At 38.5% G+C, this 13,094-nt stretch overlaps 1 long non-coding RNA gene across 1 annotated transcript in view; it reads left to right on the top strand.

The window, feature by feature from the left end:
• Window positions 1-13,094, top strand: part of LOC309621181 — a 94,619-nt gene that overhangs the window by 20,004 nt on the left and 61,521 nt on the right. The window lies entirely within an intron of this gene.

Raw genomic sequence — 13,094 nt, forward strand, 5'->3', positions numbered from 1 at the left:
GAGAAATGGTGAAGTAAACCTAACTCATGGTTTTAATACTTTTTATTGTTGTTGAATTTAGGAATAATTTGTGTTTGTTTAAAGTGCTTAAAATGTTTGTGGCAATTTGACACATTTGCAAATTGGAGAGATGAGTCTTAGGTTGTAATCGAAAATGTATACTTATACAAATGTGATTTCAAAATGAACAGAAAACTGGACTCAGTCCATACAGTATATGGTATCAGAATATTTCAGAGAACGTGTGGCCCACGGGTGCGCAGTTCACTCCCCTGTTTTGGAGGGAGGAACTGCAGGTCCAGATAGAGGGGCCAGGAGAGGATGAGCTGGGATGCGGTGAGCAGCAGAGGACAGCAGAATCAGACGCCAGGCGCTGCTGCTGCAACCACTCTTCCCAAAGGAGGCCCAGTCTTCCTGGCAGCAGCAAGGTGTCTAGAATTCGTCCTGGGAGACCATTGCTGCCTGTTCTTCAAACCTTCCCCCGGAGAACAGCCTCAGGGCATTGCTGTCTTTCTGACCCAGCCCAACTGTTTGTCTTTTTGATAATAGCCATTCTAACAGGTGTAAGATGGTATCTCATTGTGGTTTTGATTTGTGTTTTCCCGATGATTAGTGATGTTCAGCACCTTTTCATGTACCTTTTGGCCATCTGTATGTCATGTTTGGAGAAATGTATGTTGAGATCTCCTGCCCGTTTTAAAATCAGACTTTTTTTTTTTTTTTTTTTTTTTTTTTTTTTACTATTGAGTGGTTTACGTTCTTTGTATATTTTGAATGTTAATTACTTGTCAGTTATATGATTTAGCAAATATTTCTCCCATTCTATAGGTTACTTTTTCATTTTGTTGATAGTTTCTCTTGCTGTGCAGAAGCTTTTTAGTTTGATGTAGTTCCATTTGTTTATTTTCGCTTTTGTTGCTTTTGCTTTCGGTGTAAACTTCAAAAAAGCATTGCCAGAGGAATGTCAAGTAGCTTACCCCCTATGTTTTCTTCTGGGAGTTTTATGGTTTCAGGTCTTGCATTCAAGTCTTTAATCCATTTTGAGTTGATTTTTGTGTATGGTGTAAGATATTGGTCCAGTTTCATTCTTCTGCATGCATTTGTCCAGTTTTCCCAGCACCATTTATTAAGGAGACTGTCCTTTTCCCATGGTATATTCTTGGCTCCTTTGTTGTAAATTAATTGACCATATACGTATGAGTTTATTTCTGGGCTCTCTATTTTTCCCCATCGATCTATGTGTCTGTTTTCTTTTAATTTAATTTTTATTTTATATTAGAGTATAGTTGATTTGCAGTGTTGTGTTAGTTTCAGGTGTACAGCTAAGTGATTTCGTTATACTTATATCCATTCTTTTACAGATTCTTTTCCCATATAGGTTATTACAGAATATCGAGTAGAGTTCCCTGTGCTATACAGTAGGTCCTTGTTGATTACTTTATATACAGTGGTATGTATCTGTTAATCCCAAACTCCTAATTTATCCCGCCCCTCACCTGTCCCCTTTGGTAACCATAAATTTGTTTTCGAAGTCTGTGAGTCTGTTTCTGTTTTGTAAATAAGTTCATTGTGTAATTTTTTTATTTTTAATTTTTTTAGTTTTATTTTTAAATTAATTTTTATTGGAGTATAGTTGATTTACAGTGTTGTGTTAGTTTCTGCTGTATAGCAAAGTGAATCAGTTATACATATACATCCACTCTTTTTTAGATTTTATTCCCATATAGGTCATTACAGAGTATTGAGTGGTTTCCCATGCTATACAGTAGGTTCTTATTAGTTATCTATTTTATATATAGTAGTGTTTATATGTCAATCCCAATCTCCCAATTCATCCCATCCCCCTTCCCCCCTTGGTAAGCCATAAGTTTGTTTTCTACATCTGTGACTCTATTTCTGCTTTGCAAATAAGTTCATCTGTACCATTTTTCTAGATTCCACATATAAGTGACATTATACGATATTTGTCTTTCTCTGACTTACCTCACTCGATATGACAATCTCTAGGTCCATCTATGTTGTTACAATTGGCATTATTTCATTCTTTTTTATGGCTGAGTAATATTCCACTGTATATATGTACCACATTTTCTTTATCCATTCCTTTGTTGATGGGCACTTAGGTTGCTTCCTTGTCTTGGCTGTTGGAAGCAGTGCTGCTGTGAACATTGGGGTTCATGTATCTTTTCGAATTATGGTCTTCTCCAGATATATGCCCAGGAGTGGGATTACTGGATCATATGGTAATTCTATTTTTAGTTTTTTAAGGAACCTCCGTACTGTTCTTCATAATGGTTGTATCAATTTACATTCCCACCAACAGTGTAGGAGGGTTCCCTTTTCTCCACACCCTCTCCAGCATTTATTGTTTGTAGACTTTTTGATGACGTCCATTCTATGTGTCTGCTCTTATGCCAACACCATACTGTTTTGATGACTGTAGCTTTGTAATACAGTTTGAAATCAGGACATATGATGCCTCCAGTTTTGTTCTTCCTTCTCGAGGTTGCTTTAGCTACTCAGGGTCTTTTGTGGTTCCATACAAATTTTAGGATTGTTTATTCTGTTTCTGTGAAAAGTGCCGTTGGAATTTTGATGGGGAATGCATTGAATCTGTAGATTGCTTTGGTTAGAATGGGCATTTTATTTATTTATTTATTTATTTATTTAATTGACATAGAGTTGACTTACAATGTTGTGCTAATTTCTGCTGTACAGCGAAGTGACTCAGCCACACACATACATACGTTCTTTTTTATATTGTTTTCCATTGTGGTTTATCCCAGGAGACTGGATATAGTTCCCTGTGCTATACAGAAGGACCTTGTTGTCTATCCATTCTAAATGTAATAGTTTGCATCTACTAACCCCAAACTCCCAGTTCATCCTTCTCCCTCCCCCTCCTCCACCTTGGCAACCACAAGTCTCTTCTCTGTGTCTGTGAGTCTGTTTCTGTTTTGTAGATAGATTCAGTGTGCCATATTTTAGATTCTACATGTAAGTGATATCATGTGGGACCTGTCTTTCTCTTTCTGACTTACTTCACTTAGTATGATAATCTCTAGGTGCATCCAAGTTGCTGCTAATGGCACTATTCCATTCTTTTTTATGGCTGAGTAGTATTCCATTGTGTGTATGTACCACGTCTTCTTTATCCATTCATCTGTCGATGAACATTTAGGTTGTTTCCATTTCTTGCTAGTGTGAATAGTGCTTCTATGAACATAAGGGTGCATGTATCTTTATTTATTTATTTATTTATTTTTGGCTGCATTGGGTCTTCGTTGCTGCATGCGGGCTTTCTCTAGTTGTGGTGAGCAGGGGCTACTCTTTGTTGCAGTGCGCGGGCTTCTCATTGTGGTGGCTTCTCTTGTTGCGGAGCATGGGCTCTAGATGTGCAGGCTTCAGTAGTTGTGGCTTGTGGGTTCTAGAGCACAGGCTCAGTAGTTGTGGCACATGGGCTTAGTGGCTCTGCGGCATGTGGGATCTTCCCAGACCAGGGCTCGAACCTGTGTCCCCTGCATTGGCAGATGGATTCTTAACCACTGTGCCACCAGGGAAGCCCGTATCTTTTTGAATTATAGTTTTGTCTGGGTATATGCCCAGGAGTGGGATTGCTGGATCATATGGTAATTCTATTTTTAGTTTTCTGAGGAGCCTCCATACTGGCTGCACCAACTTACATTCCCACCAACAGTGTGGGAGAGTTCCCTTTTCTCCACACCTTCTTCAGCATTTGTTATTTGTAGATTTTTTAATGATGGCCATTCTGACTGGTGTGAGGTGGTACCTCATTGTAGTTTTGATTTGCATTTCTTTAATAATTAGCGATGTTGAGCATCTTTTCATGTGCCTGTTGGCCATCTGTATGTCTTCTTTGGAGAAATGTCTATTTAGATCTTCTGCCCATTTTTTGATTTGGTTGTTTGGTTTTTTGTTATTGAGTTGTATGAGCTGTTTGTATATTTTGGAGATTAAGCCCTTGTCAGTAGCATCATTTGCAAATATTTTCTCCCATTCTGTAGATTGTCTTTTTTTTTTTTATGGTTTCCTTTACTGTTCAAAAGCTTGTAAGTTTTTTTCCGTCCCACTTGTTTATTTTTGTTTTTATTTCTATTGCCTTGAAAGACTTACTTAAGAGAACATTGGTACGATTTATGTCAAAGAATGTTTTGCCTATGCTCTCTTCTAGAGTTTTATGGTGTCATGTCTTATGTTTAAGTCTTTAAGCCATTTCGAGTTTATTTTTGTGCATGATGTGAGGGTGTGTTCTAACTTCATTGATGTACATGCAGCTGTCCAACTTTCCCAGCACCAGTTGCTGAAGAGACAGTTTTTTTTCCCATTGTATATTCGTGCCTTTGTCAAAGATTAGTCGACCGTAGGTGCGTGGGTTTATTTCTGGGCTCTCTATTCTGTTCCATTGATTCGTATATCTGTTTTTGTACCAATACCACACCGTTTTGATTACTGTAGCTTTGCAGTATTGTTTGAAGTGTGGGAGAGTTATGCCTCGAGCTTTGTTTCTTTTTCCTCAGGATTGCTTTGGCAATTCTGGGTCTTTTATGGTTCCATATAAATTTTAGGATTATTTGCTCTAGTTCTGTGAAAAATGTCATGGGTAATTTGATAGGGATCACATTAAATCTGTAGATTGCTTTGGGTAGTATGGCCATTTTAACTATGTTAATTCTTCCAATCCAAGAGCATGGGATATCTTTCCATTTCTTTGAATCCTCTTTAATTTCCTTTATTAATGTTTTATAGTTCTCAGCATAAAATTTTTCACCTCGTTGGTCAGGTTTATTCCTAGGTATTTTATTTTTTTGGGTGAGATTTTAAAAGGGATTTTTTATTTTTACATTCCCTTTCTGATATTTCATTGTTAGTGTAAAGAAATGCAACCAATTTATCTATGTTAATCTTGTATCCTGCTACTTTTCTGAATTCATTTATCAGATCTAGTAGTTTTTGTGTGGGTTTTCTATAGTCCTTAGGGTTTTCTATATATAGTATCATGTCATCTGCATATAATGACAATTTTACATCTTCCCTTCCAATTTGGATACCTTTTATTCTTTTTCTTGTCTGATTGATGTGGCTAGGACTTCCAATACTATGTTGAAAAGAAGTGGTGAGAGTGGGCATCCTTGTCTTGGTTCAGATTTTAGTGAGAAACCTTTCAGCTTTTCATTGTTGAGTATTATATTGGCTGTGGGTTTTTCATAAATGGCTTTTATTATGTTGAGATATGTTCCCTCTATAACCACTTTGGTAAGAGTTTCTATCATGAATGGATGTTGAATTTTGTCAAATGCTTTTTCTGCATCTATTGAGATGATCATATTTTTCTTTTGTTAATGTGGTGTATTACATTGATTGATTTGCATATGTTGAACTATCTTTGTGAACTTGGGATGAATCCCACTTGGTCATAGTGTATGATCTTTTTTATGTGTTGTTGGACTCAGTTTGCTGATATTTTGTTGAGAATTTTTGCATCTGTATTCATCAAAGATATTGGCCTGAAATTTTCTTTTTTGGTGGTGTCTTTGTCTGGTTTTGGTATCAGGGTGATGGTGGCTTCACAGAATGTCTTTGGGAGTGTTCCCTTCTCTTCAGTCTTTTGGAAGAGTTTGAGAGGGATCGGTGTAAGTTTTTCTTGTATGTTTGGTAGAGTTCGCCTGTGAAGCCACCTGGTCATGGACTTCTGTTTGCGGGGAATTCTTAAAATTACAGATTCTATTTCACTTGTAGTTATTGGTCTGTTCAAGTTATCTATTTCTTCTTGTTTCGGTTTTGGCAGGCTTTATGTCTCTATAAAGTTGTCCATTTCTTCTAGGTTGTCAAATTTGTTGGCATATAATTGTTCATAGTATTCTCTTACGGTTTTTTGTATTTCTGTGGTATTGGTTGAGATTTCTCCTTTCTGATTTCTTATTTTGTTTATTTGGGTTCTCTCTCTTTTCTTCTTGGTGAGCCTGGCCAAAGGTTTGTCAATTTTGTTTACTCTTTCAGAGAACCAGCTCTTGGTTTTATTGACTTTTTCTATTGTTTTTTTAAATCTCCGTTTTATTTATTTCCTCTCTGATCTTTATTATTTCCTTTCTTCTGCTGACTTTAGGTTTTGTTTGTTCTTCTTTTTCTAATTCTTTTAGGTAGTAGGTTAGGTTGTTATTTGAGATTTTTCTTGTTTATTGAGGAAGGCCTGTATCACTATGAACTTCCCTCTAAGAACTGCTTTTGCCATAGATTTTGTGTGGTTTTGTTTTCATTGTCATTTGTCTCAAGGTATTTTTTAGTTCCCTTTTTTTTTTAATTTATTTATTTATGGCTGTGTTGGGTCTTCGTTTCTGTGCGAGGGCTTTCTCTAGTTGCGGCAAGTGGGGGCCACTCTTCATCGCGGTGCGCGGGCCTCTCACTATCGCGGCCTCTCTTGTTGCGGAGCACAAGCTCCAGACGCACAGACCCAGTAGTTGTGGCTCACGGGCCCAGTTGCTCCGCGGCATGTGGGATCTTCCCAGACCAGGGCTCGAACCCGTGTCCCCTGCATTGGCAGGCAGATTCTCAACCACTGCGCCACCAGGGAAGCCCTTAGTTTCCTTTTTGATTTCCTCATTGACCCATTGGTTTTTTAATAGCATGTTGTTTAGTCTCCATGTAATCATTTTTTTCTCATTTCTTTTCCTGTGGTTGATTTCTAGTTTCATGACATTGTGGTCAGAGAAGATGCTTGCAATAATTTCTATACTCTTAAATTTGTTGAGGTTAGTTTTGTGCCCTAGTATGTGGTCGGTCCCAGAGTATGTTCCATGTGCACTTGAAAATAATGTGTATTCTGGTTGTTTTGGATGTAATGTCCTGAAAATATCAAGTCTAACTGCTCTATTGTATCATTTAGTATCTCTGTTGCCTTATTTATTTTCTGTCTAGAAGGTCTGTACATTGACGTGAGTAGAGTGATAAAGTCTCTTACCATTATTGTATTCCCATCAGTTTCTCCATTTATGTCTGTTAGTATTTGTTTTACGTATTTGGGTGCTCCTATATTTGGTGCATATATGTTGACGTGTGCGTATATCCTCTTGTATTGATCCTTTTATCATTATATAGTGTCCTCCTTTATCTTTCTTTATGGCCTTTGTTTTAAAGTCTAGTTTGTCTGACATGAGTATTGTGACTCCTGCTTTCTTGCTATTTCCGTTTGCATGAAATATCTTTTTCCATCCCCTCACTTTCACTCTATGTGTGTCCTTTGCCCTAAGGTGGGTCTCCTGTAGGCAGCATATTGTAGGCTCTTGTTTTTTATCCAGTCTGCCACTCCCTGTCTTTTGATTGGAGCATTCAGTCCATTGACATTTAAGGTAATTATTGATACATATGTGTTTATTACCATTTTAACCCTTGTTTTCCAGTTAATTCTGTGTTTCTTCTTTGTTCTGTTCTTTTTGTTTTTCTTTTTGTGATTTGATGATTTCCTTTTACTTTATGCTTGTGTTCTCTTCTTTTTGGTTTTTGTGAATCTACTGTATGCTTTTGATTTGTGGTTGCCCTGTTTTTCAAGTATGTTAACCCCTTCCTATGTCTGTTTACTTTAGACTGATAGTCATATAGGCTCAAACACATTCTAAAAAAAAAAGAATCTACATTTTTTACTCTCCTTCCCCACATTTTATGATTTTGATATTCTTTTTTACATTTTCATGTTTATCCTTTTGCTGTTCCTTGTGTTTGTTATTGCTTTTACAAATAGTTTTTTTTTATCTGTATACTGGCTTAAGTGACTTTCCAATTGTGATTTCCTCCTTCCTTTATCTTCTTGCTTCTTTTCTATTTAGAGAAGACCTTTCAATATTATTTTTAGGATAGGTTTAGTGTTGCTGTATTCTTTTAGTTTTTGCTCGTCTGAGAAATTCTTTATTTCTCCTCCTATTCTAAATGATAATCTTGCTGGGTAGAGTATTGTAGGTTGCAGATTTTTTCTCTTTCAAGACTTTGAATATATTTTGCCACTCTCTTCTGGCCTGCGGTGTTTCTGTAGAGAAATCAGCTGATAGCCTTATGGGGGTTCTCTTATAATTAACTCTTTGTTTTTCTCTTGCTGCCTTTAGAATCCTCTCCTTTAACTTTTGCCATTTTTATTACAGTATGTCTTGGTGTAGGTCTGTTTGGGTTCATCTTGTTTGAGAACCTCTGTGCTTCCTATAGCTGGATATCTGTTTCCTTCTTTAGGTCTGGGAAGTTTTCAGCCATAATTTCTTCAAATACATTTTTAATCCCCTTTTTCTTCTCCTTCTGGAATCCCTATTATGCGTAGATTGGCATGCTTCATATTATCCCATAGGTCTCTTATATTGCTTTCATTTTCTTTTTCATTTGGCTTTCTGTCTGCTGTTTTGATTGGGTAATTTCCATTCTACCTTCCAGATCACTTATTCTTTCTTCTGCATTATTCATCTGCTATTCACTGCTTTTAGCTCAGCTTTTGTCTCGGCAAATGAGTTTTCTAATTTTTCTTGGCTCCTCCTCATAGTTTCTAGTTCCTTTTTACAGTAGTCTGCATTTCTGTCGATAGCCTTTCTTAATTCCTTCAGTATTTTCCTTACCTCCTTTTTGAACTTGGTGTCTATTAGGCTGAAGAGGTCAGTTTCATTGTTTGTTCCTTCAGGGGAATTCTCTTGGTCTTTTAACTGGGAGTGGTTCCTCTGCTTCTTCATTTTACTTACATTTCTCTTATTCTGTGCATTTAGGAGAAACAATTATCTACTGTAGTCTTAGAGGGCTATTTATGTGTGGAAGCATCCCTGCCTAGCTTGTGTGGGTTTAATATTGTTTTGGCACGAGGGCCGTTTTTGGTTTGGATGCTTGCCGTCTCTTTCCTCAGCATGTGCTGGCCGTTATTCCGTTGATAGGGGGTGTGCAGGTGCGCAGCCCATGCACATTCCTGGGAAGGTGGGGGCCAGTTGTTGGTGCCTGGTCACAGGATGCACTCCTGGGAAGATGGGGGCAGCAGTTGACGCCTGGTCCCAGGACCCTCAGCGGGGGCAGGCTACATGCGTTCCTGGGGAGGCGGTGGCAGTGGTTGGCACCTGGTCACAGGGCATGCTCCCGGGGAGGTGGGGGCAGCAGTTGGCACCCAGCCATGGCACCCTTGGTGGTGGTGGGCCATGCGCACTCCTGGGGAGGCAGGGGCAGTGGTCGGCACCTGGTCTCTGAACCCTTGTTGGTGGCAGTGGTCCACACCCACCTCTGGAGTTCGACATGGCAGCAGCGGCTTGTGCCCATCCCCCGGAGTTTGTGCAGGCTGTGCCCTGCCGCCTGAGAGTGGGCAGAGAAAGAAGCTCCTATGGCGGTCCCTCCCCTCTCCTTGCGAGCCCCCTAGCAATGGCGACTTTCCTGTCTGTCAGTCCCAGTCTTCTTCCCATACTCCCTTTGTTGTGGTGCGCCACACCCTAGCCCCCCTCAGGCTGTCTCCACGCAGCCAACCCCAATCCCTTTCCCAGGTTTGACCTCCGAAGCCCGAGCCTCAGCACCCAGCCCCATCCCATGCCAGTGGATGAGCGTCTCAGGCTGGGGAGTGCTGGGTGGTGTCACTGACCGTGTGTGCAGGTCTCTCTCTGCTTTGCCCTCCGCAAACTGGTTGCTGTGCTCTCCTCTGAGGCTCCAGTACTCCCCCTCTGTCCTGGCTGGTTTCTCCACCAGTGAGGGGACTTCCCAGTATGTGGAAACCTTTCCTCTTTCACAGCTTCCTCCCAGGGGCACTGGTCCCATCCCAATTCCATTCTTTTTTTTTTTCTTTTTTTAGTTACGTGGAGATTTTCTTGCCCTTTTGGAAGTCTGAGGTCTTGTACCAGCATTCAGTAGATGTCCTGTGAGAATTGTTCCATGTGTAGGTGTATTTTTGATGTATTTGTGGGAGAAGGTGAGATCCACATCTTTCTCTTCTGCCATCTTGATCCACTCCCGAGTATGGGCATTTTAACGTTAACACTTCTACTCCATGAGCACAAAATATCTTTCCATTTATTTGTGTCATTGTCAATTTCTTTCATCAATGTCTTATAGTTTTCAGTGCACCAATCTTTTACTTCCTTGGTTGAATTCTTTCCTATGTATTTTATTCTTTTTGATGCAATTATAAGTGGGATTATTTTCTTAATTCCTCTTTCTGATAGTTTATTAGTGTACAGAAACACAACAGATTTCAGTTTTTCACTGTTGAGTATGATGTTAGCTGTGGGCTTGTGATATATGGCCTTTATTATGTTGAGGTACAATCCCTCTATACCCACTTTGTTGAGAGTTTTTATCACAAATGGATGTTGAATTTTGTCAAATGTTCTTTCTGAATCTATTGAGATGGTCATTTGGTTTCTATCTTTCATTTTGTTAATGTGGTGTATTACATTGATTTGCAGATGTTGAACCATCCTTTCATCCCTGGAAAAAAATCCTGCTCGATCCTGGTGTATGATCCTTTCAATGTATTGTTGGATCCAGTTTGCTGATATTTTGCTGAGGATTTTTGTGTCTATGTTCATCAGGGATATTGTCCTGTTAATTTTTTTTTCTTGTAGTGTCCTTGTCTGGTTTTGGTATCAGCCTAGTGTTGGCTTTGAAAATTGGATTTGGAAGTGTTCCCTCTTCTTTTATTTCTTGGAAGAGTTTGAGAAACATTGGTATTCTTCTTTAAATGTTTGGTAGAATTCACCAGTGAAGTGTAGATCGTGGACTTTTGTTTGTTGGGAGGTTTTTGATTACTGAATAAATCTCCTTACTAATAATTGATCTGTGCAGATTTTCTGCATCTTCATTATTCAGTCTTTGTGGGTTGTATGTTTCTAGGAATTTATCCATTTCTTCTAGGTTGTCCAATTTGTTAGTGGATAATTGTTCAGAGTAGTCTTTTATGATCCTTTGTATTTCTGTGGGATTAGTTGGAGCATCTCCTCTTTCATTTCTAATTTTATTTGAGTCCTTTCTCTTTTCTTCTTGGTGACTCTAGCTTAAGGGTTGTCTATTTTGTTTATCTTTTAAAAGCCTAGCTCTTAGTTGTCTTTATCTATTGTCTTTTTCATCTCTATTTCCATTCTGATCTTTGTTATTTCTTTCCTTCTACTAACTTCGGGCTTCATTTGTTCTTCTTTTTCTGGTTCCTTGAAGTTAGGTTGTTTATTTGATATCTTTGTTTCTTGGTGTAGGTATTTATTGCTATGAACTCCCCTTGTGGAACTCCTTTTGCTGTATCCCTATGTTCTGGTATATTGTGTTTCCATTTTTATTTGTCTCAAGATAGGTAATTTCTCTTTTGATTTCTTCTTTGATCCGTTGGTTGTTCAGTGGCATGTTGTTTAATCTCCGCATATATGTGAATTTTCCAGTTTTCTTTTTATAACTAGTTTCTAATTTCAGACCATTGTAGTTAGAGAAGATGCTTGACATGATTTCACTATTCTTAAATTTATTAAGACTTGTTTTGTGGCCTAACATATGATCTATCCTGTAGAATGTTCCATGCATGCTTGAAGAATGTGTACTCTGCTGCTTTTGGATGGAATGCTCTGTAAATGTCTGTTAAGTCCATCTGAAATAACGTGTCCTTTAAGCCCGGTGTTTCCTTATTGATTTTCTGTCTGGATGATCTCTCCATTTGTGAGAGTGGGGTGTTAAAGTCCCCTACTATTATTGTTGCCTATTACTCTCTTGATGCCTTTAGTATTTTGTTAAGTGCTCTGATGCTGCATGCATATATATTTACAATTGTTATATACTCTTCATGAATTGACCCCTTTATTTTTATATAATGACCTTCTTTGTCTCTTGTTACAGCTTTGCCTTTAAGTCTGTTTTGTCTAATAAAGTATAGATACCTTTACTGATTTCAGTGAGTCTCTTGTAAGCAGAATATACTTGGGTTTTGGGTTTTTTTAATCCATGCAGCCACTCTATGTGTTTTGATTAGACAATTTAGTCTATGGATATTCAAAGTAAGTGTTGATAAGTATGGATGAATTTCCATTTTGTTCATTGTTTTCTGGCTTTTTTGTAATTCTTTTCATTCCTTACTTCTCTCCCTTTGTGATTTGATGCTTTTCTTTAGTAGTTTGCTTAGATTCCTTTTTTTCAATATTTTAATTTTATTGGATTTTACTTGATTTACAATGTTGTGTTAGTTTCAGATGTACAGCAAAGTGATTCAGTTATACATATACACATATTCATTCTTTTTTAGATTCTTATATAGGTTATCACAGAATATTGGGTAGAGTTCCCTGTGCTATACAGTAGGTCCTTGTTGGTTATCTATCTTATATATAGTAGTGTGTGTGTGTGTTCATCCCAAGCTCTTGATTTATTCCTCCCCACCACGTTTCCCCTTTGGTAATCATAAGCTTGTTTCCAATATCTATAAGTCTGCTTCTGTTTTATAAATAAGTTCATTTGTATCTTTTTAAAAATTAGATTCCAGGGACTGCCCTGGTGGTGCAGTGGTTGAGAGTCCACCTGCCAATGCAGGGGACAGGGGTTCGAGCCCTGGTCTGGGAAGATCCCACATGCTGTGGAGCAACTGAGCCCATGTGCCACAACTACTGAGCCTGCGCTCTAGAGCCTGCGAGCCACAACCACTGAAGCTCGCATGCCTAGAGCCTGTGCTTCGCAACAAGAGGCTACTGCAGTGAGAAGCCCACGCACTGCAATGAAGAGTATCCCCCGCGCGCCAGAACTAGAGAAAGCCCGTGTGTAGCAACAGAGACCCAATGCAGCCATAAATAAATAAATACATACATACATACATACTTACATACATACATACATACATACATATATACATACTAGATTCCACATATGAGAGATATCGTATGATATTTGTCTTTCTCTGTCTGACTTACTTCACTTAGTATGATAATCTCTAGGTCCATTCATGTTGCTGCAAATGGCATTATTTTGTTCTCTTTTATGGCTGAGTACTATACCATTGTATATATGTACCACATCTTCTTTAGCCATTCCTCTGTCAATGGACATTTAGGTTGTTTCTGTGTCTTGGCTATTGTAAATAGTGCTGCTGTGAACATTGGGGTGCATGTATCCTT

Source organism: Balaenoptera borealis (genome assembly GCF_965194805.1).
Source record: "Balaenoptera borealis genome assembly, chromosome: X".
In the NCBI taxonomy this organism is placed as follows: domain Eukaryota; kingdom Metazoa; phylum Chordata; class Mammalia; order Artiodactyla; family Balaenopteridae; genus Balaenoptera; species Balaenoptera borealis.